The 24,926-nt window shown below is 42.3% G+C and overlaps 1 protein-coding gene across 1 annotated transcript in view; it reads left to right on the forward strand.

Moving 5' to 3' along the window:
- Nucleotides 1-168: 168 nt before the first annotated feature.
- Nucleotides 169-24,926, forward strand: part of LOC140143478 (pre-mRNA 3' end processing protein WDR33-like) — a 62,540-nt gene continuing 37,782 nt past the window's right edge. Inside the window, exon 1 of the mRNA XM_072165311.1 lies at nucleotides 169-315. The gene's annotated coding sequence lies outside the window, so the exon portion shown is untranslated. The remainder of the gene's footprint in view (nucleotides 316-24,926) is intronic.

A 24,926-nucleotide genomic window follows, 5' to 3' on the forward strand; every position in this document is an offset into this window, starting at 1 on the left:
AAGTTTCAATACATTTTACTTCTAAAATTTTGAATATAAATTGAAACGTCACCTATGGTCTTTGTTACCTCAATCAGCTTGTACTTTTAACTTGTCAGAAATATTACCAGGGTGGGTACGCTACTATTTACCTTTTTATTAAATTGGAAAAGTCCATAGCGAAGATAGACGAATATTCCCGAATTACAACGGAGATTACCGTGAAGAGCACGCAGGAGGAAAATGGTCGCCGTACTCGCGGATCTGGACAACTATTTCGGTGGATTTATTCGCAAAACACGGGATTCTTTTCAGTGATGCGTGGACCCCTCACAGGTAAACTTATTTTTAAATATTTTCTGCTGTTTATTTTTCACAAACCAAGCTGTTTTATGGCTTACAAGAACTACAAATTCGTATTTTGCATTGGGTTGCGCTGCAAGGCTTCAGCTCATGAGCTTTTCCGTCTTTATTTGTTGGGGTTGGCCACACATGCGCTATCGCGCTACGCATCCTACAATTATTTAGGGGTAGGTTAAGCAGCCTTTAAAAAAGGGCAATGTTTCATATTTCTTAGGGAACCAGCTTATTTGATGCTTTTATCAGTATGATCTCCTGAGCATTTTGACACCAATTTCATCCAAATCGACCAAAAAATGAGTTGGTGCTGGCCAAAATTAACAAGACAAGTTACACTACAGGGCCGGTCTGTAGCGTCGAACAACTGGATACAATCAATATAATGACAACGTACAGTGGCGTACCGTGGCCGCCCCAACCCGGGGCTGAAGAAGAAACAATTTTGCCGCCCTTCCTTAACATCCCGAAAAGGTTGACCCAATTTTTTTTCACGGTCGTTTGAAAAAGTGAAGAGCAAAAAAAAAAAAAAGGCTAATTTTTAGGCGCTAGCGCCTCTAAAAGCGACCTTTTTCAAATTTGTTTATACTTTTTCAATTTTGGCGCCTTTTTTCTTTGCTAATTTGTTTTGCCGCCCTTCGTTTTTGCCGCCCTGTTTTTGCCGCCTTCTTCTTATTACGCCGCCCTTCGCTTTTTGCCGCCCCCTACTTTTGACTTTGGGGCTAAGCGCCTCTAAGCCCCCAAAATACGTGCATGACGTATGGAAAAATATATTTTTGTAAACAATTTGAGGTCATTATCAAATTGATATTTTGTACAATTTGTACAGCTATCGAATCTACCCTATCACAAGCAAAAGTACCTGTAATGCTGTATGTAAAAAGTGCCCTTAAATACTGGACATCGCCAATATATAATTAAAATGACAAATTTGGGCGATCCTGACTTTTAGACCACCCGCGCTATCGAGGTTTAATATTCTAACAAGCTTAAACTAAAAGTTTCATCTAAGGAGTCAAGCTTTAAACTATTTAGCAAAAATATCCAACAAGCTAAAAACGATTTTTTACCCGTTTTTTAACAAGCTAAAACCAATTTTTGAAAAGAAGCTTAAAACGTCAATTTTTTCATCGTAAAAATCATCTAAAAAAATCTTAAAAAATACAGTTACCGTACCTACCTAATATTGCTAATCTATGTTTCCGATGATATCCAAGAAGCTAAAATATTGTGAAAACGGGCAGGGCTTTGAGTAATGAGGGAAATTTCGGGGTAAAATGTATCATGTTTTTCGAGAAATTCGCCATTTTGAATAAACAATGTAAATGCAGAATTGCGTCACGCAGTAAAACGCGCTTGAAAATGCATGATACGCTAGCGTAAATTACCGTCAAAACGAGCGTACATCAAGCGCTTGTGCTACGCGAAAACGATGTCTGTAGGTCAAAAATTAGCGAAGTTATGGGCAATGTCTGTTTTTAAAAAACTGCACTTTTCTGCGGCCATCATTGACAATACCGTACCTTACAATGACTTGCTGTACAAAAAAAAGCATGTACCGTAATGCATCATTACATTTTTTACCATGATGATCCATTTTACACAAGGGCGATTTTATTTTATGAAATCTAACTTTCACTGCAGTTTCTGGTGTCCAAATTTCAAATTTTTGTATTTCCCTATGGGGATTACACAAAAGCCATTGACTGTGAGCTACTGTGGTTGCAACTTTTTGGATTGAATGTCGCCCTCTATAATATAGCAATGTGGACATGTCTACCCCAGACAGAACAAGTTTGTATCAATTGGTTAGTGGGTCACGGTCTCCCAAGGTCATCCAGGGGTTATCTGAGTTCAAATTACTAAAAACTGTCACATGGGCACAAAACTTGGTGGGTACAGTCAACACTTAGAGTCAAATTTTTGGAAGGTCATTTCAGGGTCATCCAAGGTCACACAGGGGTCATCTGAGCAGCATTCGAATTAAGAAATTTTTTGAGGTTGTCCTCAACAAATGTTTTGGTTGTCCAAAAATATTTTTGGTTGTCCGAAACTTTTATGAACTTTTATAATGCTTTAGTTGCAAGTTTAAAAAACAGTACACAGCCGCCAATATTACAATGTATTTACTTTCCCCAAACTCATGTTGTTGCTAATAAAATTAAAAATATATTTGCCCAAGCCAGCTGTTTACATTATAACCGAATACCAATACATGCACATGGCCAAGGTTAGGTATAAAATATTGGCTACAATTTTAGGGGAGTTTTTTACTACAATCACCAACATTTTTTGGTCATGATTTCTTCTGAACATTTCAAGATTTATGCAATGCATTTTATATTAAGCTTACTCAGTAACAGCGGTGCACATTTTTGGCTCCAGCGAAGCGTTTGGAGCCATAGGCATCAGAACCGTAGGGTTACACATACAGTGTTGGTTTTTATGCTAAGGAATTTTTTGTGCTTGGTTTTAGGTTTTCAAATTGGTTTCTAAGTTTTGCTAAATTATTTTTTAATCGATTGCACTCCCGATAGAGTTGAAATTCAGTTGAGAAAATGTGATTTTTTGGTTTAAAAAAGCCACCATAACGAGTTTTTACTTGGTTCCCTGTGTGCTAGAGATTATTTTGGTCTGTATTTAAATTTAAGTTGCGTGAGAATGGCGCAAACCAACAGAAGTTTAACATTAAGGGTTTTCCGTCGTCACCCGATTCGCCTCGACTATTGCGCTTCTTTTCAACGCTGCGTACTCATTCGTCGTGCTTGGTGTTATGTTGCAGACATCGCAGAGAACGATGCGTGTTAAAGCGTGTCAATGCTATTTTTAAGCACCGGCGATAACCAGGGCCACAAAATAAAGAAAACAATGTTTGCTGAGCGCAAGAAAAGTGTCCGCTTAAATATAACATGTAGGGGGGAAGTGGGGCAAATTGGTCCACCTAATGTCCCATTTTGCCCCACCAGATTTTACTCGCTATAATACTAATACCCGCAACTTGCGACAAGTGACCACTACAAAACAAAATGTACATCGCCAAGAGTCTAGTAGACTTACGTTTCATTAAAAATTGGTGCCGGTCGGCTTCCGCTTCATTATTTTATTATGTGTCTTTACCCCACTGCAAGATTTTTTCTGTAACAGAGGCTGGGGTAAAATGGGACAGCTGGGGTAAAATGGGACGCCATTGATTTACTATGGGACTTTTTTTGTTGGGGCAAAATGGGACAGTTTGAGTTAGCACACAGTAAATCAATGGCGTCCCCATTTTACCCCAATTTGGCATATTTCTAAAAGAAAGCTTTTCTTATAATTTTCAAGAAAAAAGTTACAATTTTGTCTTATTTAATTGAAAGGGTAGCTTAGAAGTTATTTTTAATTTGAGAAACACTAATCCGGACCATTGATTCAGATATTGAGCCACAAGTCGTGACCTCTGCTTAGACAAGACAAAAAAATGGAATACTTATTTTGATGTGTTAAGCTTACGGCCCTCAGTTCCTGTTTAATGAAGAATGGTACTTTTAAACGGTTTGAAATATAAATAGACATTATATCAAAGTTATTTTGTTGCAAAAATGGGCAAAATGTGACTATTTTAAGGTATAAAAGTATTTCCGAAATCACTGTCCCAAATTACCCTGTGTCCCAATTTGCCCCAAGTTACCCCTAGGCCTACAAACCAAATTTTGCCAGCGTGCTTCCACTGATAACGGACCTGGACCCCTCCTCCAAAGTAGGCTTACGACAGTAGGGTCCAATGGTATGAAGTTATAGGCCCACCCAACAAACACAGAATCAAGTTGTTGTTTTTAAACATTAGGCCTAAACGAGTGTTGGATAAATTGGTTAATTCGTTTTAATAATATTTTGGCCTAAATGTTGGGTAACCACACCGCAAGTTTATAATCCAACATTTAAATCTTTAAAGCATTTTGTGTTATTGGGTAAAGGCCTACTACGTGCACTGAATTCATAATGCATGCGATATAGACAACACCATCAAAACTATTCAATTTCAAAAAAATGTGTCATACATTTACAAAAATAATATCATAGCCTAATAGGTCAAACGTTTTTCTACAGCTATAGGCAACCCAGTGTTTAACTTTGCTTTAATTGAACTGCTTTGTGATATGAATCCACCTCGAAATAATTCCAGTATTAGGCCTATAGTTTTTGTGACCAAAAAGTTTTCCTCTCGATAAACGGCACTAAGCATGCTAAGTAGGCTTATGCCTATAATAATTGTAGGCCTATTATAGTCAAACACTTCCGCCATGGTGTCAAACGCTTCGCTTTAACATGTTTAATAAATCCTCTTTTTGGTCGATCGAGTCAGGTGAACATGGTGAAAGCTGAAAATTCCTCACTTTGTGTAAGTTACTAACTTGATAACTCTTTGGTCCAATATCTTTGCAGATTGTAGAATGGGAGTCTTTCTTACACCCGTTTATGACCAAAATACACCAAATTAGTAAGAATATTAAGGCAAGAAATCTTAATAATCGACATCATTAGAATAATTGTTCCTATTATGGTAACTTCTTAGGTAACTTTTTATGCCTCCACCGGAGGTATTATGTTTCCTGGTTGTCCGTCTGTCTGTCTGTCTGTCTGTCTGTCTGTCTCTCTGTCCGTCCGAGCTTGCGAGTGCAATTTCTCAGAACTGGTAAGACGTACAGTGATGCAAGTTGGTGGAGGGATGGTTATTGGGAGTCTTCAAATTATAGGAGATTTTCGCATAAAATATGGTAATTAAGTACCTAATTTGCATAATTTATGCGTATATGCGTATTAAGCAAAATACCTTGTGAACAGATTATCTGGAGATCCGTATAGGGTACAGTGACGTAACTTGGTGGGAAGTAGCGTGGCCAGATGTTCTCGAACAGATTAGATTTTCAGTGCAAAATATGCTAATTAAGTACCTAATTTGCATAATTTATGCGTATTTGATGCGTATCAAGCCAAAAAACCTTGTGAACAGATTATCTGGAGGTCCGTATGGGTTACAGTGACGTAACTTGGTGGGGAGTAGCAGGGCCAGAGGTTCTTGACCTGATTAGATTTTCAGCACAAAATATGGTTATTAAGTACCTAATTTGCATAATTTATGCGTAACAAGCAAAATACCATTTTCTCGGAGACTAGGGTCGACGCTCCTCAAACTTGGTGGTGGGTGCATCTTGACCCTAGACAGAACAAGTTTGTATTGGTCAGTGGGTCAAGGTCACCCGAGGTCATGCAGGGTCATCTGAGGTCAAATTAGCAAAACTGCCGTATGGACATGAAACTGGGTGAGTACAGTCAACATTTAGAGCCAAAATTTTGGAAGGTCATTTTGGGGTCATCTGAGGTCAAGTTACTAAAACTGTCGTATGGGCATGAAACTTGGTGGGTACAGTCAACATTTAGAGTCAAATTTTGGAAGATCATTCCAGGGTCATCCAAGGTCACCCAGAGGTCATCACTGGTTAAAATGATATGCCTCAAGGAGGAGGCATTGTGGCCGACGCTTTGCGACGAGAACCGCGCAAGTCGAGAACCGCTCTAGTTTTACAGTGAAAACTTTCCTGCGTAAACAGACAATTCCTTTTTTGTGGCCATATGCGTAAACGAACGCTTATCCGGCATCAGATCGCGTGTATACCAGCGCTTGATACGCACTTCAAAATATCCATGTACGCAATTAACTACGCATGGTGTCGCAGAAAAATGCATTTTTGACCTATTTTGGTCAATTTACGTGAAAACAAGGTCCGGTACCCCCAATTTTTTTTTTTGCGCGATTTACAGAGCTTTTTATTTTTCATAACATATATAAAATTTAAAAAATTTGATCGATACAATTTTTTTCTACAACGCAAAAGGTGGTCTATTTTGAGAAAATTGATGATTTTGCCATTGAAGTGTACAGAGATTTTTGGAAATGTACACCTCTTTTAAAACGGCTGTAGCTCAAAAGTGAGGTCCGGCACCCCCATTTTTTTTACTGATTTATTATCTACACATATTAATGCACAAAATATGTCAATTTAAAAAAATTTGATCGAATGGTTTAGTTACGACGGTAAACCCTTAAAATGTCTTAAGATTTTAGTACTCTCAGGTTCAGATTCAAAAGTTATTTTGACTTTCTTAACTTTTCTTAAGGGATCCAAAATAAGCGTTTATTGCGTTTCGACAGTATTTTTTGTGGGACATGAGAGCACCTCATACCTATCGAATTGCATTCTGAATACGAAGCATGTCTTTCTGATATCAAATAATTTTCATTTGTTGAAAATCACAATATAATGACAAATTTTATGACAAATTATAAAAATTTGATATTTTTCAAATTTTTGATATACCAGTCCTCGAAGTAAATTATATGAATCTAATGATATATTCTTAAAGTGTATGTAGCAGGGAGGAAAAGCCGACGGTCAATTGAAAATTTTGACCTTTCATATGGCCGTGCGTCGTGAATTGGTAAATTCTCAATAGGGTGGTGTTGTTTCATATTTTAGTAAAAAATGACTTATTTGTAATAAGCAAGCACCTTTAATCATTTCTAATGCCATCAAATTTACATTCATTTTAAAGCCTATAGTGTACTCCTTAATTTGATACCAAACATAATATTCTGAGGTTTTTAATTAAAAAGTTGTAAGTAATTAAGTAAACGAAGACGCAGGGTGGTGCAATTGGGATACGGAATTGGGATACGGCACCATGTAGTAAAGTCTATGGGAGAAATGAGCACTCTAGCCTGCTCATCAAGGTTTTTCTATATTACAACAATGAATAAAGTCTTTAAATAAGATACTGCCTAAAGGTAGGCTTAGAGACAAAACGCAATCTCGCATTTCACGCCGTGAATCTCGCTTTTTAGTGCTTTTCTCGCTTTTAAAACGTTCATTTCTACCACGAAAATCTATTTCTGTGGCGCATGGTTGCAGAATTCGACAACCATTACAACTGATAAGCTTTAAGTTTGACCCGATTTTCCAGCCTGATTTTGCAAAAACGATCCATTTTCTGGCAAATCCAAGCAACATTGCAAGTGATATTCTTTATTTACTACACAAATCATTCAGTATATTGACCTTTTAAGCTGATTTATGAGGCAAAATTTGTGTATTTTTGGTCACTCGCCGGCGTCAGTTATGCTCAAGCAATGCAATGGTTAAATTCAGAAATAGAGGGCAGTATTTTATTTATTTAATTGATTAATTAATTTTTTGATTTTTGCCAATTTGGGGCATAAATCTCGCTTTTTATAGCATTTTGTTGTTGCCATCTCGCATTTTTTGGTCAAAAATTATGCTTTTTCTCTAAGCCTACCTAAAGGCCTAGAATGTACTCTTTAATTTGGTACCAAATTTGATGTTCTGAGATTTGAAATAAATAAGATTTAATTAAGTAAACGAAGATGCCGGGTGGTGCAAAATTGGGATACGGCACCATGTAAAGTCTATGGGAGAAACAAGCATTCATCAGTTCATCATGGTTTTCTACATTACAATGTAATGAATGAAATCTTTAAATCTCTACTTTTATACTAAAGATCTATTTGTTTTGTAATTAATTAATTAATTTTAATTAATTTTAATTAATTAATTTTAATTAATTTTAATTAATTAATTTTAATTAATTAATTATTTAATACAATTAATTAATAAATTAATTAATTTTAAATTAACACGGATCTTGGGACACCGAAATCTGAAGACAACCATCTCAGGTTTTTTTTAACTGCCATAAATCAATTGTAATTGATTTTAACAGGCCTGTATTAAAGTCATAATGTACGATCTTTTTTCAGAATTTACCTTTATTTTTTTCAAAACCGATTTTTTGGCATATTTGTAATACTTACACATGTTCTAACTTAAATCTATGAGCAAACTGTCAAATTCGGCCCTATTTGTAGCAAAACGGGATTTATTTTTCTGTTGGTCCGACATAAAGTCATAATTTTTTAGATTATGACTTTATGTCGGCCACTTATCGCAAAACCGTAGTCTCAGACAAAATTAGCTTGATTACGCCCCTCCACATGTGGAGGGAGCGTAACTCAAACTGGCCGCAGAGGAGACTAACTCTGAGGCCGCACTCGCTGTCTATAAATCCAAATAGTGCGAGATGTTTCGAGTGATAGAGGTGAAGTTTATGATGTTGTTTCTTTGCAAATTCCCAGACTCAGTACACCGGTCGATCTTACCGCTTCCGATGTTGATTAAGATACTTCTTGCATCGATCCCGAGATGCGGAAAAACCAATAGTCATTTTGTCCCACATAAATGAATAAATAACAAAGACCCCGATCCCCGGTGGACTCACCCAAAAGGTGACGCCACACCATATGATCGTCCCTTATCCTCCTTGGTCTCCGACTGACACAGACGTGCCTATCGATTGTTCATAGCACTGTGTATCAATTTCCCGACCGAGGCGAGATATACGGTTGTAGTTTCACACCTTAGGTAAAACCAAACCGGTATTGTTCGGCTGAGGATAGTTTTGACGGCATTTTCTAGCTTAAAAGTGACAAAAACAATCCAAAACTTAGCTACATATCGTGCCTCCGCTTGTATACGGGACACACGAGCAATTCAAAATGGCCGCTCGTTGACGCCATTCATTTTGTTTCCCACGTAAAACAACCATTGCAGCCTGTAAGTTACAATAGATGTTTGTACATACACATTGTATTTCATGTACGGTAGGTTATTGTTGCTATGTTAGGGTGATAACTCTAGCGTTATGTCTTCATTACCGTCCGATAAGACGAGTTAATCAGATATTCATACGGTGGGGATTGGTAGGGACCCGCCTGACATTTTAGTAATAAAGTTAGCCAGTCCTTACTTTACCACTAACGTTAGCGACCAGCCTCCGTGCTCAGGTTTGCTTACTGGGCTTGAGTCGCGTGTTGGGGGGGGGGTAGTGCCCCCCTCCCTTTTCTCCTCGCTTCGCCTCGGCCCTGTCGGGCTTGCCCTTCCCTGGTGACGGAGTGGGACCCACACCCGCTCTGTTTCACCCACAGGGAGTGCTCACGATCTTCTAGATGTCTTTCTTTTGCTTAGGACTCTCCGAGTTCCAGCTTGACGATTGGGATAGCTCCGTCATCGCCATAAGACGAAGAAGAAATCTACCAAGGGCACTGGTAAGGTCGACACGGTGGATTCTGCTGTGACAGCCCCTATGGGTCATGGCAGGTCTGCTTAAGGGGCTCCGTCCCCGGACAAGCAGGCGGTTCCTTCGGGACTGCTAAGCGCGTCCAAAGGCTCAGCAGCCAGCGAAAGCACTGACTATACGTCGGAGCAAAGTAGCAGGCAGCAGAGCGGTAACCACCAGCTTAAAACCCTAGCGGGTTTTGCAGCAGGAGGATACCAGTCGACACGGTAGATTCTGCTGTGACAGCCCCTATGGGTCATGGCAGGTCTGCTTAAGGGGCTCCGGTCCCCGGACAAGCAGGCGGTTCCTTCGGGACTGCTAAGCGCGTCCAAAGGCTCAGCAGCCAGCGAAAGCACTGACTATACGTCGGAGCAAAGTAGCAGGCAGCAGAGCGGTAACCACCAGCGAAAACCCTAGCGGGTTTTGTAGCAGGAGGATACCAGTCCTCTTGCGAAAATCCTCACGGGTTTTTAGCAGGAGGACACCCGCCTGTTGCAGGCATATCTCACGGGCTCAAACAGCCACAGTAGTAGCCAGCGACGGGCAGCATGCAAGGGTACCCGGCTTGCCTGGGTTGAACCCTAGCATGCATGGGTTCAGCAGAGACGATACCGCTGCTAACGCTGTGGGTGTAGTCTTAGCAGAACCAACTGGGGTTGTCACACGGCAGCGCCCATGGCGGGACCGCCGAGTGATACCCTGGGCCCTAGAATAGCTGCTGGCTGTCCACAGGGACTGGCTGGCGATTATTCAGGGGTTGGGCTCGCAGTCTCTCACGGGACAGCGACCCAGGTGCATGCGGTGGCAGCTACAAAGACGAGCTACGGCTTGACTTCAGTGGTAGCCGCTATGCACCGCCCATAGCTGCCGTGAGTGGTCCGCCACACACAGCGACCTTGGGCGGCTCTAGAGGGTAGAGTAAGTAGCTTGAACAGCCTAGCTGATCAACAACCCACTTATGTCCTCGAGAGCCAGCGGAGCGTGGGTGATCCATTATCGTCAATGGATCAATTACCCTCTCTTGATCGATCACTGTCAAATCAACAGAGCATAGCTCCATTGATTGACGCTGCCTATTCAGGTGGCGAGGTGATTGATCGGGGTATGCACGCCAGCTACCCGTGGTACTAGGCAAGCTCCCTCTAGCCAAGGGACAGCCGGTATAGCGGGGGTACCCATACACACGGCTTAATCCCCTTGCGGGGAACGCAGTGAGGCATGGGTACAGTGGTACACAGCCGGGAGCCCTCACGGGCACCTACGCTGGAACCACGCATACAGCGGTACACAGCCGGAACCCTCACGGGTACCCATGCTAGTACCAGCGCCCGATACACGCCAGCACACAGCTTGATCCCCAAACAGGGAACGCAGTGTGGCGAGGGTACAGCGGTCCACAGTTGGGAACGCCTCACGGGTACCCACGCTGATACCGCAAGACCGGTACCGCAGCACCGCTTTAGTCGCCACAGTCTCTGTGGCAACAGGGGAGGCGGTGCTGGTACTGCAGTACCATGGGGTTACCCTGGTGGCGGATCCTTTCAGGGTCAGCTGCCGGCTGGGTATGCCCCGTGGTACCCGCCGCAGGGTGTTTCTTCCACGGCCTAGCACCGTGGCAAGTGTCGCCCAGCGATGGCCACGCAGTACCAACATCAGCTGTGGACCAGGCCAGCCGGCATGGGGCTAACCCAGCTCGCTATCAGCGTATGCCCCGTGCTGCTAGCGCTAGGACGACGGCTGCGAGAGCATGCGGACCCAGTGGTGCCATGGCGGATACCTCAGGGTCTTGCGGGAGTACTCCCTCTTCTGCTGGCAGGTAGTCGGCGAGCCACACAGTGGTTATGCCTTCTTACCCGCTTTCAGATGCCCGTCCTCAGTTACCGCCATCATCGGAGCATGATACGGATACTGTGGGCGAGGGAAAGGAGTCGGAAGCTGAGTACGGTAGTGACATCACTACAATCTCCTTCCCCCGCTGCCCCGCGAGGGGAGCAACAGCACTGATCTTCCTCCGGACACCCCCTAAGGGGGAGTCCATGGAGGAAGACCAGGGGATCCTTTCAGTAGGATGCTCAGCTGCTGCTTCCTCACAGGGGACGCCTGCACTCTCATTCCCGGCAAACCTCACGGGTAGATATCGTGGGGGCTGTCGAGCTCAGTAGAGCTATGACGCCGCTGCTTGCACGCTTCCTCTGCGTAACGCGGGAGGACCACGGGACCTACCTGAGGGGATCCGAGAGGGACCCAGATGTCGCAAGCGTATCACGCCAGACAACATCTGAGCTCTTCCGCGAGGTGAGCCTATTAGCGGTGCTAACAGCTAGCCTCAACGAGAGCTCCATGGGCCTAGCCCATAGGGTGTCCACTCAGCGCGGGATGGGGCCTGCCACTCCAATCGCTCAACGCGATGGAAAGGCAGGGTCCTTTTTCTTTTGGATGCTTCTGCGCCACGGTGGAGGACCGTGCAAAGAAGCTACCAACGGAGCACTCTGAAGAAGTCGGAAACTGCCCTTACCATGGGTAGGAGCTCCGACTTCAGCAGGCCGTGCACCACCAACAGTACCCGAGCCCACTACCTCTGCAGCACCCATTTCTGGGATGCGCAAGGGTAGGACGGGCACAGCGGGCAAGCCCCGAAGAAGAGCCAACGCTCTTCCAAGGGAAGCTAGGCAGAGCATTCCTGGGGGCTCAGCGGTTTTTCCACAGGGGATCTCCCAGTGGACGACCGCTTATGGCTTTCGCCCAGAGGTGGGAAACCATCTCTTTGAGCGCCTGGGTATGGTCAGTGGTGAGTGGGGGTTACAGACTGGCAACCCAGTCTCCCCACATTCGTCTGCACATTTCAGAGGTCCACAGTAGTGCCGTCAGACGGCCCCCAGCGTCGGGCACTACTGACAGGGATCACACAGCTTCTCACGAAGCGGGCGATTGTCCCGGTCTACCCCCCGTTCTGCGGGTGATCTTGGAGCCATTGGCTCCAAGGAAGACCGGCGACGGGGCCCCATCCGAACCGCAGGCTGTTGAACAAGTTCTTCAGGCCCAAGAGGTTCAGAATGGGGACTCTCGCCGGTGCTAGCCTGCCCCATCAGGGGTATGGGAACAGCATCGCTAGATCTCTCGGACGCCTATCTGCATCTATGCCAAGCGCCTCGCAAGATCGGAGGCATCTGCGCTTCTAGGTACAGGATCAAAATTACCAGTTTTGATACCGCCATCCGCCTGTCCATCTCTCCCAGGGTGTTTACACTCTTGGTCAGAGCGGTGGCAGCGTACCTGAAGCACAGGGGTGTCAACATCAGTTGCTACCTGGACGTTTGGCTCATATACGGACGCACTCCACTGAAGACTACGGGTCTCATGGGGTTGATAGTCCGTAGGGTGCGGGACCCTGGATTTTTGATCAGCTCAAAAAGTCCAGCGTGGTCCCGACGCAGACACCACTATTTGTAGGGGCTCAGATCACCCTCACGGAGGGGTTCAAGGTGCTCTCACCCGAGCGGGTGACGCGAACATGGTGCGTGGGCCTGACTCTTGGCCGAGTCTCGGGCAAAACCCGCTGTGGCATGGATGAAGGTGGTAGGCCTAATGGCCAGTATGGTAGACCTCGTACTGTACTGCCGCTTCTACGCTAGGCTTACCCAACTACACCTTCTAGCCTGCTTGCAGGCCCAGTCGTCACCAATATCCCTCGCGGTTCCGTTGTCGGAGATCGCGCGAGAGGAACTCTGGTGGTGGACCCATCAGCCCAATTTGACCCAGGGTGTCAGGTTTCCTGCACCCCGGTATGTCACGTAGTGACGACCATAGCGCCAAAACGGGGCTGGGGGTCCACATCCACGGAGACTCCGCCTCGGCCTATGGGGGCCATAGAGACAGAGTTTCACATCAACCTCCTCGCTTACGAGGAGGTGATCGTGGAATCACATACCGTTGTCCTGACGGATAGCACAACCGTGGTAGCCTACCCCAACAGACAAGGGGACTCCGGGCCACCACGATTGAGCCTGCATGCACGACACCTGATAGGGTGGTGCAAGTTCAGGCAGATTACGATGAGAGCGATACACATCGCGGCGTCACCAGCATCCTCGCGCACAATCTGTCACGAGGAAGGGTGTCGGGACCAGTAGGATGGTGCCTTGCTTCGCAGGTCGCTCAGACGATCTTCAAGGGGATGTACCACCCCTCGAAAGATCTGTTCGCATCTCATCGCAATCATCCACTGCCGGTGTACTGCTGAAGGGTCGCGGACCCCCAGGCATTCACCGTGGACGCTCTGTCCATCGACTGAGGAGGGATGACGGCTTATGCAGTCCCTCCGATCTCACTACTCATGAGGGTGGTGGCCAAGATCGGGTGGGAAGACTGCATTGTCATTCTGCTAGCGGCAAGGCCGCTGGCACTCCCCGAGGTACCAGATCTACTCCGGATGCCCGGAGCGGAGGTACCCAGTCTATCACTAGAGCACCTGCAGTTAGCTGCATGGCCCTTACCAGGGAACGCGCAGCGGAGGGATACTTTTCATCAGAAGCTGTTTTTCTCATCGCCGGGCTAGACGGAAGTCTACCCTCCGTGCGATAGCCAGAGTCTGGCTCCATACTACGCTTGGTGCAATGAGACAAATAGCTCTCCCGCTAGAGCCTCTGTGCTGCTAGTTCCGGAGTTTCTGACAGAAAAGTTCCAAGCAAGACTTCAGCGGGCCACTGGGGCCAGCTATAAGTCAGCTGTCCTCTCCATTCACCGAGGTTTCGAGACGGGTCGACTATCATAGCCGATGGTTACCTTATTAGTCTACGCCTCGCCGGTATGTTCAACGAGTGTCTGCCAAAAAGGAAAGTGATCCTCCTAAGGGATCCCAACACAGTCTTAGATTACTTTAAGGGTCACCCTTTTGACCTTCCGTCCAAAAGCGGCGCTTAAATACGTAACTCTCAAGATGGCTTTCCGGTTTGGCGTTGGCTTCGGGACGGCGGTGCTGAGTTGCACACGGTCTCGAGGTTAGCTTCCGTATTCACAAACACTGGAGCGACACTGTTTCGGGCGCTCTGTTCTCGGGGCTACTGAACGGGCGCGGTGCATACCGACATTCGCCCCTCTCCAATCCCCAGGGTTGGGCAAGGTTCGGCTGAAGCCAAAGATAGGCTGGGGTGTCCGATAAGGCGCTGCAGCACTATTTCTTCCGAACACAAGCCTTGCGAGGGACTCACGACCGCATTCATCACCCTTACAGAGTTTTTCGCCCAGCCGCTGTCGCAATGGCTGGTCCAGGTGTTGGTGGAGTCCGGGATCGCGAAGGTTTCGCGTCCCCACGACCCACTCGACACGAGCTATCTCATCATCTTGGGTATACCGCTCGGTTGTCCCTTGAGGAGATCTAGCAGGCGGTGTCCCGGAAGCCACCTTCGCCTTCTCTCGATACTTCCGCTTACGTTAGTAATCAGAGACGGGCGGGAGGTTTACCGACATTGTTCGGGCGATCATAATACGGTGGTGTACGGGTACCAGGTTTTCAGACTATACAGAATACTCAGCATGGTAAGAACCAGTGTCGCTATTCTTAACCACCAAACTTATTAAGTAAGGAGGTTTATGTCTGTGATCGCGTGGTCTTTTTTTGTTTTCCCGACCGTTGGGGGAAAATATTTTCTGACCTCGCGAAAACCATCGTTACCCGCTCCCGATCCCTGATCATATGCTGACCAATCTTGTACCTCCATCCGTCGGTTACTTGCTAGATCGATCTTTCAGATGTTGATGCAAGAAGTATCTTAATCAACATCGGAAACGGTAAGATCGACCGGTGTACTGAGTCTAGTCCCAAACAGAAATGTTTGGTAGACTCATAACCGGTGCGATCTTACCTTTCCGATGTTGATTATCCCGACCCCGCCACCCCTACAAGTTTGGTCCGAGTAGGGGATCCCAAGTCGGATAAGGGATTTATCATATGGTGTGACGTCACCTTTTGGGTGAGTCCACCGGGGATCGGGGTCTTTGTTATTTATTCATTTATGTGGGACAAAATGACTATTGGTTTTTCCGCATCTCGGGATCGATGCAAGAAGTATCTTAATCAACATCGGAAAGGTAAGATCGCACCGGTTATGAGTCTACCAAACATTTCTGTTTGGGACTAATGTTTTTCGCGTCCAAATGTATTGGGAACTTTCATAATGATTGCATATTATCATTTTAGAAGAAAAAAAGAAAAATCTAAAAATTTAAAAAGATCGTACATTAAGGCTTTAAATAGCCATTTAATTAATTAATTAATAATAAATAAATAAATGCTACAGACCAAAATTTAATATTTGCTCAGCCTCGTTCATAATATTGGCATTTTAAAATTGGACATTTAAAATAAATATGCACACATTTATATTATAAATGATTATATTTTTTATAATTGCTCACTGCAGAGACTGTCTTTTGGAATTTGCAGGAGAGCATTTAATAGCTCTTCTGGAGCCTTCAAGGAGAGATGTTTAGAGCATTTACAATAAGGAGAGAATGATCAACTAAAAAAAGGAGAGCTAAAATGACTCTCCTACATGTATATCAGATTTAAGGAGAGCAGTAGAGAGTGATTGCTCTCGCTCTCCTCAGAAGGCAGTCCCTGTCACTGCATGTGAGCTATTAAAGAGTGTCAAGAGTAATAAAAATTCACTTGAATTTGGATAAAAACAACACAGAGCCCTAAACAGGCAACCTCTCTGGATAGCATATTTAGCAACAGAGCCTGAAAGTATTGCTAGAAAGAATCTGAAGTGAGTTAAACTTGTGGTTAATACCCATGATACCTGCAGTTTTTACATAAGTCAACAGAAGAGATTAGTTCTTTTAATTTTTTAAACTGAACAAAATTTACGTCTTTTATGTCGGCAATACTCGGCATGTTTCAGTGTACTGTGACATCACACCACAGAAAGTAGGCCTACCCTATTTAGGTGTAACCTTATCAAAGTAAACATTTTTAGGATGGTTGTTGCTTGCACTTTACAGATATATTTTAATGTTTTTAAGAATACACTAAGATTTTAGTATAAAGAGGCTCTTTTAGCAATTCAAGTATTATTTTTGTATTTTCCTCAAATTTTGATGGAAAATTTTGTAACGTGTCATTCCGTGTATCAAAAAAGTACATCAAGTAGGGGTAACCCTATCAAAGTATACATTTTTGGGTGGGCTAATGCCTCTACTTTGCACCAATAAGGTTGTTTTTTAGATACATGCAGGGGTCGCGCTAACCTGCGTTTCTGCGCGTACAGCGCATATTTTGAAGTTTGAGCGCATATATTCATTTTTGCATACCAGTTCAGGGGTTTTCATGCGCGCAGAAAAATGACAACATGTGAAAGAAAATAAAAGCTTCGATCTCCAATATTTACGGCCCGTCCAGAAATTATGTAACATAAAATGCAATGTAACATAAATGTTCAAGTGAAGTCGCCCGTAGCATTGTAACATAAATTAAAAATAGAAATAAAATACACACCGCCGCATATTTACACAGATTGCGATATTGTCTAGAATCACTGCTGATGAGTTATTGCAGTACTGAATGATGACACGTACGTGAGTTGGTAATTTCTAATTCTAGGGATCGGAAAGAAATGCTTGGCAGGTGGTGTGTAGAGATATGTCATCGGTGAAATACTGACGCAATGATATCGGCCGTGAAAGAAAAAAAAATGACAAAAATTTGCCCTTGAATTATGTTTTATAGTCAAAATACTCCACTAATTCAGTAAATATCATGATATTTGACCTAAACTTGAACTCATTTGCAATGAAATGTCATTTTTATTGAGTAAAGCATAGCTTCCATGTGCTTGCAATGGTGTTGAATTCTGCACTTTGCCGACATGGCCGAAGTTGAACTGCGTTTTATGGAATTCTGCGAACTTTTATGGCATAAAGCAACACTTTTATTAAAGTACACTGCTTGGGAACTTTCTTAAAAAGTGCGATAGTTGGTTAATAGCGAGAATCGCGGCATGAAAAGCGTGAGATTGTGTTTTTTGCCGGGCCTTGCTTAACTATGGTACAGGTAACACATCATTTTTCATTGTAACCAAAATCACAAAATCTGATACTGATATATTAAAACGGTACATTCAATACTTGACAGATTAGAGAACCCCTCATTTTAGGATTTGAGCGCATATTTTTAACACTTTCAGGGGGTTCAGGGGTTCTGAGAACCCCTGGTTTTAAAACCTAGTGCTACCCCTGGATACATGCTATGGTTTGGATGTTACATGTTTTTCAGGAGGTGCTACTTTTTGACAACTTTTTCATGCATATTTGGATTTTTACCTGATTTAGACTTACCCCTACTGAAAATTGGATGCCATTTTTGGAAAGATTGGACTTTTTCCATTCAGAAAATGTTTACTTTTGCTATGATAGGATCTATAATTTGGAAGTTATGAATGTTTGAATACAAAATGATGCGCGATCCTAGAAATTTACTAACGAAACGCAAAGGACTACCACTTCAAGACACACGGCCATATTGAAGATATGGATTTTTTTCCCAAAAAGACCTAATTTTTTTTGGTGTTTTGGGAGAAAAATCCATATCTTCAATACTGAAAGGTCAAAATTTTCAATTGATCGTCGGCTTTTCATCCCACCTACATACACTTTAAGTATAAATCATCAGATTTATAAAGTTTACTTCAAGTACTGTTAAATATCAAAAATATCAATTTTAATGATTTGCCATAAAATATGTATTAAATTGCGAATTTCAAAAAATCAAAATTATTTGATATCAGAATGACATTCTTCGTATTCAGAATGCAATTCGATATGTCTGATGTGCTCTAATGTCCCAAAATAAATACTGTCCAAACGTTCATACCCCAGCCCTTAACTATTTCTTTACAATTTAAATTTTAGAAATATTGAAGGAATGTAAAAAAATAGTCATGAAAAATTGAAAATTGTCAAATCTTGAATAAATCGGAACAAAATGAATTTCCTAGTGGACTATTTTCCTTGCGCAAGTGCAAATTTTTGCTTTTTCGGTAACGCGGTTAATTTTATCTCCCAATGATGTCATGCGTAATTATCCAATCAGTAGGCCTACAATGTACTGTCCTTAGAAAATGAGCCCCAAAATGAACCAATCACAGACATCGTAATGAACAGTCTTTGGCAGTGGAACAAGTAAACAAACAACAACCAAGATGTCTGCCTCCACATGAGCACACGTATGACAGATGTCGCCGGCGAAATTGCATCACAATAAGTCGTCAACATGGTTAAAACAAATGAAATTAAATATGTCAAAGGACAGATTGTTATCCTATTTGGTAAAAATATCCCAAAGAGAGATCGCAAGGTGTCTGGGATACTAGGAGTAGGAGCAGTACTACCTCTACGATCGATGCAACTTTCAGAAGTCGGAAACCACTCATCAGCCATGATCATGGAGTACATCATGGGTACATGTACGTAAAACCCGGGACGTAAACATGGTTAAGTCATACTGTAGTATTACTAGCCACTGAGTGTTCAAATTCAATCACCAAACCAAACATCCTTTTTCAAGGCTATAACATATCAACAACAAAAAAAAGAAGATAATTACGACGTCCCAAATATTTTCTCAAACATAAAAATAATGCCCAAAGACAAGTAATAATAATATAATATTGAATAAATTATGCCCACATTACATAACGCCTATCTGTCTGTCAGTTTACTCCAGAACTCTAGTTTTGAATTTGTACACGTTCTTACGCATTCCATGCTAGAGTGCTTTGCTATAGTTTTTCAGGCAGACAGCGGTGCAATTTTTTGCAGTTTGCACCGGAATTTGGATGAAATCATGAAAGTTATTTCGATGAGTCAACTGCATCTTTTGAGCAAGATTTGCCTTTTTGAAATGTAATTTTAGCAACATTTTTGATGCAATCGCCTGTTGTGATCGGCTGTGTTTACTTCTGAACTTCCATTGCTTTACATGGTGTCATTCTTCAGCGAAGTCGACTAGATTTTGAATGCAATGGTCTCTAATCTACAATGTAGAATGTGAAGCTATCGGTGAGCAAATTCTTGGCTGGACTTCTCGAGCAACTGTAGACCGCTTATTTTTTCGGAGACTAGGGGTCGCGTGTTCCTCAAACTTGGTGGGTGGGTGCATCTTGACCCGAGACAGAACAAGTTTGTTTTAGCAAATGGGTCAAGGTCACTTGAGGTCATTTGAGGTCAAATTAGTAAAACTGTCATGGCAAGAATTAGAAACTTGGTGGGTACAGTCAACATTTAGAGCCAAATTTTTGGAAGGTCATTTCGGGTCACCAGCTGAGGTCAAATTAGTAAATACTGGTGACCCTAAAAGGTCATTTTAGGGTCACCAGAGGTCACACGAGGTCAAATTAGTAAAAACTTTTGGACGGGCATGAAATTTGGTGGGTACAGTCAATATATACATGTAGAGCCAAATTTTTGGAAGGTCATTTCGGGGTCAACAGAGGTCATCTGAGGTCAAATTAATAAAAACTGTTGTATGGCATTGAACTTGGTTTGGTTCAGTCAACATTTAGAGCCAATTTTTGACAGATCATTTTGGGGTCACCAGCGGTCATCTGAGGTCAAATTAGTAAAAAATGTTGGACGGGCATGGCAGGTACAGTCAACATTTGAGTCAAATTTTTGGAAGGTCATTTTGGGGTCACCAGGGGTCATCTAAGGTCAAACGAGTAAAAAGTGTTGGACGGGCATGAAACTTGGAGGGTACAGTCAACATTTATAGCCAAATTTGGAAAGGTCATTTCAGGGTCACCAGGGGTCATCTTGAGGTCAAATAAGTAAAAACTGTCAATGGGCGTGAAGCTAGGTGGGTATCGTCAACATTTGGAGTCAAATTTTTGGAAAGACATTTGGGGGGTCAATAGGGGTCATCTGAGGTCAATGTAGTAAAAACTCTCGGATGGGCATGAAACTTGGTGCTGGTGGGTATGTCAACATTTAGAGCCAAATTTTTGGAAGGTCATTTCAGGGTCACCTTAGGTCATCCAGTGTCTATCTGAGGGCAAATTAGTAAAAACTGTCATATGGCCATGAAACTTGGTGGGTACAGTCAACATTTTAGAGCCAATTTTTGAAAGGTCATTTTGGGGTCAACAAGGGTCATCTGAGGTCAAATTAGTAAAAACTGTCATATGGGCTTGTAAAATGTAAATACAGTAAAAAAGTTGTGGCTGCGTAGGTTTGAATAATGATAAGTAAAAGAGTCCAAGAGCAGAAATATTTGGTGTCAAACCACATTTGTATAGATTTATTTGACCGTAGCAAAATTAAACAATTTTGGTCATAGACCTTTGTCAAGTGATCTATGACAAATGTGGTTTGACACCAAATATTTCTGCTCTTGGACTCTTTTACGTAAAATGTAAATAGGTGGATACAGCCAACATTTATAGCCAACATTTTGGGAAGGTCATATTGGGTCACCAGGGGTCATCTGAGGTCAAATAAGTCAGAATTGTCCTATGGGCATGAAACTTGGTGGGTACAGTCAACATTTGGAGGGTCATTTTGGGGTCATCAGGGGTCATCTGAGGTCAAATGAGTAAAAACGGTCGGACAGGCATGAAACTTGGTGGGTACAATCAACATTTAGAGCCAACTTTTTGGAAGGTCATTTTGAGCCAACATTTATAGCCAAAATTTTGGGAAGGTCATATCTGGGTCACCAGGGGTCATCTGAGGTCAAATTAGTCAAAACTGTCCTATGGGCATGAAACTTGGTGGGTACAGTCAACATTTGGAGTCAAATTTTTGGAAGGTCATTTTGGGGTCACCAGGTGTCATCTGAGGTCAAATTAGTAAAAACTGTCGGATGGGCATGAAACTTGTTACATGTAGGTATAGTCACTTTTTAGAGTCAAATTTTGGGAATGTCATTTCAGAGTCACCAGGGTCATCTGAGGTCAAATTAGTATTAACTGTCATGAAACTTGGTGGTACAGTCACCATTTAGAGCCAAAGCCTTATTCAGACATGGCCTACTCGCCTGTATATAATTATATTTTGATCCGTTTTGGCCCATTTGGACTCATTTCCAACCATTTCGATCCATGTCGCTAATTCCCTAAATTGATTGATGTATCATTGTATGCTCTGCAAATGGGATAGCTACCAATCTACCAGATGTACCTGTTGGGGGAATGTGATCTGTCACATTATACTCAAATGATTTCACCTGTTGCCCATTCGACTCCAAGAACAATTACTTTCACTGTCACCAAAAAGCGCAGAGCCACAGCGCCATTGGTGCTCTTGTTATGGTTGTCCTTTGGACAACTGCCTACAGCATTTTTGGTTGTCCGACATTCATTTCACTTATTTCGAACACTGCATCTGAGGTCAAATTACTAAAAACTGTCATATTGGCATGAAACTTGGTGGGTAGTCAAATCAACATTTAGAGCCAAATTTTTGGAAGGTCATTTTGGGGTCATCCAAGGTCACCCAGGGGTCACCTGAGGTCAAATGACTAAGAACTGACATATGGGCATGAATTTTTATTTTATTTTTTTAAATTCGAGTATAATCCCACCCCCAATTGTGAAAAATGTTCACATAAAAAACGGGTGGGACTATACTCGGACCAATACGGTACTTAAAACTGTTGTATGGGCATGAAACTTGGTGGGTACAGTCAACCTTTAGAGCCAAATTTTTGGAAGGTCATTTTGGGGTCATCCAAGGTCACCCAGGGGCCATCTGAGGTCAAATTACTAACAACTGTCATATGGGCATGAAACTTGGTGGGTAGTCAACTCAACATTTAGAGCCAAATTTTTGGAAGGTCATTTTGGGGTCATCCAAGGTCACCCAGGGGTCACCTGAGGTCAAATGACTAAGAACTGACATATGGGCATGAAACTTGTTGGGTACAGTTAACATTAAGAGTCAAATTTTCGGGGTCATTTGAGGTCACCCAGGGGTCATCTAAGGTGAAATTACTAAAAACTTGTATGGGCATGACACTTGGTGGGCGCAGTCAACATTTAGAGTCAAATTTTTGGAAGGTCATTTCAGGGTTATCCGATGTCACCCATGGGTCATCTGAGGTCAAATTACTAAAAACTTTCACATGGGCATGAAGCTTGGTGGGTACAGTCCACATTTAGAGCCACATTTTTGGAAGGTCATTTCAGGGTCACTAGGGGTCATCTGAGGTCAAATTAGTAAAAACTGTAGTATGGGCATGAGACTTGGTGGGTACAGTCACCATCAGCCAGGTAATTGTGCACAGGCGGGAACCACCAAAGTTTAGGGGTCAAAGGTCAAATTTCAATATTGATCCAATCAAGCTCAAATCAAACAGGCAAATCACAATGGGTTGTTGCAGGTTCATTTACTTCTACCAAAAGTAATCGCGAAAGCAGGCGGTCGCAAAAAGCAGGCGAGACTTGTGGTTTCGAGAACTGCCTTGTTTCTGTGTTTGATAATTGTTTACAAGTGTTTCTATTTATTTTTACATTCCATGTTACTGTCATGTTAAAATATAACAAAAATCAAGCTTTAGCACCACTGTATGGCTTTTCAGGGGGAGGGGGTGTCAAAATGACACACCCCTATTCCAGCCACAATGATTATTCTCTTGATTTGAGAGTAACTTGGAAAGTCAGGATAAATGAAACCAACTGTAAAACAAACAAAAACTAGAGTCAATAGAATCTGGGTACACAGCGAATAGCTATCTGGCAACCATATTTTTACCTTTTGACCCCAAAGTAAACATTGACCTTTGGGGTCATAAATATTTTTTACATGTTTAGAATGTCGTAAGAATCGTTCCTGTTGAATTTGAGCTCGATTGGGCCAATTTTAAACATTTTTTTTGCAAATTTGACGTTTTGACCTCCTTAATGACCTTTGACCCCAATATAAAAAAAACCTCATATACACCGAGAAAATGCATTGTTACAGTTTAAATTAAAAAAATCTACTATGCTCACTTATGGAAATAAAAATTCTTGAAGTTATTTAGCTTAAAACCGGAAATGACGTCTAAATGACCTTTGACCAAAATAATAAAAATACCGTGCATGCATCAGGTAACACTAATGCATATATGAAGTTTATGTCACTCTGGTCTGGTTACGTTTTGAGATAAAAAAAAATGAACATATTCGATGATTTTTTGGTTTTTGACCGGAAGCGACCCCTTAATGACCTTTAACCCCAAAACTGTAGACACCCCAAAGACCCTGGCTGTAGCAATTCATGTGTGCTAATGACAACACTCTGCTATGTAATTTGTAAAAACAGTGATTTTTTGAATATTTTTAGATTTCAGACCGGAAATGACCCCCTTAATGACCTTTGACCTCTTATCTGTGAACACCCTATAGACACCGACCAAAGTCAAGTCACATGACTTAAGCATGTCACCATCACATGTAATTTGTGGAAAAAGATACATTTTAGAGTAAAAATCACATTTTTGCCATTGTGAGCAGGTCAAAGGTCAAATGGAGTTCAATGCCATGTCACATGTGAGTGGTCAGTGGTGTTTGTGATCAAGTATGGTCAAAATCGATCAAAGCATAACAGAGCTAGGGCGAAACGTGGCAATTCACGCAAAATGTCACGAGTTGCCAGAAGAAACAAAGAAAGAATTGGCAAGAGACAGAACACAGCGAATTTGCAAATTCGCTATGTAAATACAGAAAGAGAGTTATTGCTAAAACACAAAAAATACAAAACAGATCTTGTGTTCCTAGTAACATGAGACAACATTCTTTCAGATACAAGACTAGAAATTCGTACACCTTAAGTTATTAGTGATCAAAATTTGCTGATTTTAAGCATTATTTGTGGCTGAACCACTCTAGGGGCCGTACAATTCTGTAGGGGGTCTAGAATTTTTTTTTTAATTGCTTATACTAGCATTGGCACATGGTTAATTAATTCTGATATAAAATTGGATTGATTGAGCCCATATTTATTGGTCGAGCTATGAGTTTTAAAATATTGGACGAGACATAGTCGAGTCCAATATTTTAAAACTGATAGCGAGACCAATAAATATTGGGCGTAAAGCATAAGGCCATGTGTTTTGAGCTCGCCACCCGTAGCGTTACATCGCAAATATATAAATTTTTACACCAATCAAGTTTCAAATTAGAATATCTCCACAATTGTCAACCCTAAACTAGCAAAAGTATACATTTTTGGAAAGCTGAAGGCATAAGGAATGTAATAATACATATTTCAACTCATTATACAGGGTGACCTTGAAGTTATACAGGGTGGAATAAAAAAATTCCGGATACAAAAAGGGTTACTTAATGCATTGCTTATTACTAACTTGCAGTAATAAACTGAAAGTAAATAACATCTATTTAGTTAGAGGATAGGGGAGCCTACAGACTTTGGAAGATAAAAAAAAT

Source organism: Amphiura filiformis, unplaced genomic scaffold (genome assembly GCF_039555335.1).
Source record: "Amphiura filiformis unplaced genomic scaffold, Afil_fr2py scaffold_22, whole genome shotgun sequence".
Lineage (NCBI taxonomy): Eukaryota > Metazoa > Echinodermata > Ophiuroidea > Amphilepidida > Amphiuridae > Amphiura > Amphiura filiformis.